Here is a 4,055-nt window from a genome sequence, read left to right as displayed (position 1 = left end):
CGCACCTTTTAAACACACCTCAAATATGGACTTTTAAAAACAAGCAAAACACTGTGGTTTAATCAATTTTTTTTAACAATGATTGTTCCTTTCATTTTACCATGTGTATTTATTATATATTATATGGCTTGTTTTAATGTGTGCTTGAAAAAAAAAAAAAATGTGTGTAAAAAGAAAAATGCAAATGGAAAAAATGTAAATGGTGACAATAAAACTTTTTCGAAAGAAAAAAATCTGTTCTTATCAGTTTAATATCTGATACGTCCCCCATCCGGGGACTACATATTAAATGGATTTTTAGATCACGGAGCTGGAGCCGGGGCTTGCTCCGTCCATTCCACGCATCGGCCTGGTATTGCAGTGTCTCCAGGAACGGTGTGCTTTCCCGTTTTCGGGAATGCCATTTATTGTGACGAATAGCAGTGCAAGTAATGAGGTCTGCCTTTGCAGGTCCTGTGGTTTATTGCGGACTCTCTTCTGAGGCACCCCCCCGAGGTGTTGGACTCTTCCACTAACGATGCTCCCACCTGAGGTCTCGGAGTCTTTCACTGACGAGGTGATGTATCGAATTCGGTGTGTTTGGTTAAAGGGAGTCAACTAAAACCAGCGTTGGGAAGCAGTTTCCAGGCCAGTAATGGAAGTCGCCCATCCTTCCTTTGTTGGGGTTTACGGAGGGCTAACCGTTGGTGAGGATGGTAGAGACGCAAATTGTACCTCTGGCTGGCCGCCTGGGTCTTCATACTTACCTGGCAGGGGAGACACCATGATCAAGAAGGCGGTTCACCCAGGGCGAGGCTTGTCCATTGCACTACGGCCATGCTGACCCCTGCGAATTCCCCAAATGTGGGAATCTCGACTGCATAATTTATGGTAGTGGGGGACTGCGTTCGCGCTCTCCCCTGAATTAACTGGTGAAACAAAGCAGAAAGATCTATCTCAGTTACTCTTTAGTTTCAGAATGATGAGCCCTGCCACATGCTGGGTATGTGTTTTGAGCTCATGAAACAAAATCACTTACGCTCTTGAAATATCGGTCCCTGGTGTGTGGTTTAGTTCGAATTTTGCACAGACCTCACTTTGCAAGTCGATTGGATTGACTGCAGCCTAGCTGTAGCTGTCTCCATGTTTGTTTTTCGTTGTGCTTTTTCAAATCATATTAGTTCTTTTCCGCTTACAGCGCCACCTAGTGGCCTGTCGCAGCGCCCTTTTACACCTGACCGCTGACTGAGCCCCTGCACAGGTGTGCCGATTTGGGTGAAGGGATCTCACTCCTTCCTGGAGTTATAGCCATTTGAGCCACCTCGGCCACACCACCTTGGCACGTTTTGAGGTCCCCTCGCCAAGGTGAATGGAAATTTCCACTTTTTTTGGATGATTATTGACAGTCAGACTCCAGAGAAGCATTCTGTGCTGATCTGGGTGGGACTGGGCCAAATACCTGCCGCTAGTTTGCAAAAGAAGGTTTTCGACAAAATCCCAAATACCCGAAAATTTCGTCAGAGCGACTAGCCAATCTGAGACCTGCATCTCGTTCGGCTCGAGCCAAGGATTCCGATGACATAAGGCACGTGGCTTTGCGACGAACCGTTTGGGAGTTACGAGCGATGCCGTACTCTCTGTCGCTGCAGAGCCAGCGTCAGGCCGATCGGGGCGAGGCCCGGTGACGTTGCAGACGGGGGAGGGTACTACCATCACACAGCGTTTCAGGTGTTTCCATCTTTGTTTGATGGTCCTTTTACATTTCATTTTTCTTATTTTTCCGCTTACAGTGCCACCTAGTGGCCTGTCGCAGCGCCCTTTTACACCTGACCGCTGACTGAGCCCCTGCACAGGTGTGCCGATTTGGGTGAAGGGATCTCACTCCTTCCTGGAGTTATAGCCATTTGAGCAACCTCGGCCACACCACCTTGGCACGTTTTGAGGTCCCCTCGCCAAGGTGAATGGAAATTTCCACTTTTTTTGGATGATTATTGACAGTCAGACTCCAGAGAAGCATTCTGTGCTGATCTGGGTGGGACTGGGCCAAATACCTGCCGCTAGTTTGCAAAAGAAGGTTTTCGACAAAATCCCAAATACCCGAAAATTTCGTCAGATCGACGAGCCAATCTGAGACCTGCATCTCGTTCGGCTCGAGCCAAGGATTCCGATGACATAAGGCACGTGGCTCTGCGACGAACCGTTTGGGAGTTACGAGCGATGCCGTACTCTCTGTCGCCGCAGAGCCAGCGTCAGGCCGATCGGGGCGAGGCCCGGTGACGTTGCAGACGGGGGAGGGTACTACCATCACACAGCGTTTCAGGTGTTTCCATCTTTGTTTGATGGTCCTTTTACATTTCAATTTTCTTATTTTTCCGCTTACAGCGCCACCTAGTGGCCTGTCGCAGCGCCCTTTTACACCTGAACGCTGACTGAGCCCCTGCACAGGTGTGCCGATTTGGGTGAAGGGATCTCACTCCTTCCTGGAGTTATAGCCATTTGAGCCACATCGGCCACACCACCTTGGCACGTTTTGAGGTCCCCTCGCCAAGGTGAATGGAAATTTCCACTTTTTTTGGATGATTATTGACAGTCAGACTCCAGAGAAGCATTCTGTGCTGATCTGGGTGGGACTGGGCCAAATACCTGCCGCTAGTTTGCAAAAGAAGGTTTTCGACAAAATCCCAAATACCCGAAAATTTTGTCAGAGCGACGAGCCAATCTGAGACCTGCATCTCGTTCGGCTCGAGCCAAGGATTCCGATGACATAAAGCACGTGGCTTTGCGACGAACCGTTTGGGAGTTACGAGCGATGCCGTACTCTCTGTCGCCGCAGAGCCAGCGTCAGGCCGATCGGGGCGAGGCCCGGTGACGTTGCAGACGGGGGAGGGTACTACCATCACACAGCGTTTCAGGTGTTTCCATCTTTGTTTGATGGTCCTTTTACATTTCAATTTTCTTATTTTTCCGCTTACAGCGCCACCTAGTGGCCTGTCGCAGCGCCCTTTTACACCTGACCGCTGACTGAGCCCCTGCACAGGTGTGCCGATTTGGGTGAAGGGATCTCACTCCTTCCTGGAGTTATAGCCATTTGAGCCACCTCGGCCACACCACCTTGGCACGTTTTGAGGTCCCCTCGCCAAGGTGAATGGAATTTCCACTTTTTTTGGATGATTATTGACAGTCAGACTCCAGAGAAGCATTCTGTGCTGATCTGGGCGGGACTGGGCCAAATACCTGCCGCTAGTTTGCAAAAGAAGGTTTTCGACAAAATCCCAAATACCCGAAAATTTCGTCAGAGAGACGAGCCAATCTGAGACCTGCATCTCGTTCGGCTCGAGCCAAGGATTCCGATGACATAAAGCACGTGGCTTTGCGACGAACCGTTTGGGAGTTACGAGCGATGCCGTACTCTCTGTCGCCGCAGAGCCAGCGTCAGGCCGATCGGGGCGAGGCCCGGTGACGTTGCAGACGGGGGAGGGTACTACCATCACACAGCGTTTCAGGTCTCCCAGACTTACCAAAGCCGAGATGGGCATCGTCGTGTCCGGCTTCTTCCCCGCTGCATCAAATCAACATCGCTTCTCGGCCTTTTGGCTAAGATCACGTATCTTGTCGGACGGTTGAGACTGCGATCGCCTATTGGAGGTTTCCTGACTTGAGATCTTTTTATATCTTGAGTCACACAACTTCGAGAGGTACATTGAATTCTGCTGCTTCGGGCTCCAACAAGTTTTAAGGTAAGGTCTTTTAATTATTTATTTGGTTATTTATTTTTTGTATTTATTGTTGTTTTAAGTTTTAAGGCTGTTGGTGCCTCCATCATGTCGGCTGCCCGTGCCGGCGTGCGGAGGCACCACAGCATGCGTTTTTTATTCAGGCAGGTTGAGGGGAAGCTCCTTGGAATGTCCCGTATGGACTTTTCAAGGAAGCTGATCCAAAAGACCTTAGCTTTTAGATCTGACGACCTGAATTGTTTGATGACTCTGCCCTTGAACAAAGGATTTGATGTCAGTTTTAAAACCGCTTCCCTGCTTAATGACTTTTGGCAAAGGTTTGATTCAGTTAAAGCCCAGTTC

At 49.3% G+C, this 4,055-nt stretch overlaps 1 non-coding gene and 1 pseudogene across 1 annotated transcript; both read left to right on the top strand.

Annotated features, from left to right (window-relative positions):
* Window positions 1-210: 210 nt before the first annotated feature.
* Window positions 211-386, top strand: LOC132118821 (U2 spliceosomal RNA; annotated as a pseudogene).
* A 352-nt stretch (window positions 387-738) lies between these two features.
* On the top strand, window positions 739-902 carry LOC132118709 (U1 spliceosomal RNA). The gene has a single exon (XR_009425937.1). It is a non-coding gene; the product is annotated as a U1 spliceosomal RNA (small nuclear RNA).
* Window positions 903-4,055: the final 3,153 nt, after the last annotated feature.

Source organism: Carassius carassius, chromosome 37, assembly GCF_963082965.1.
Source record: "Carassius carassius chromosome 37, fCarCar2.1, whole genome shotgun sequence".
NCBI classification, from domain to species: Eukaryota; Metazoa; Chordata; class Actinopteri; order Cypriniformes; family Cyprinidae; genus Carassius; species Carassius carassius.
The sequence above is the reverse complement of the archived record's forward strand: the minus strand, read 5'-3'. Positions and strand labels throughout refer to the sequence as shown.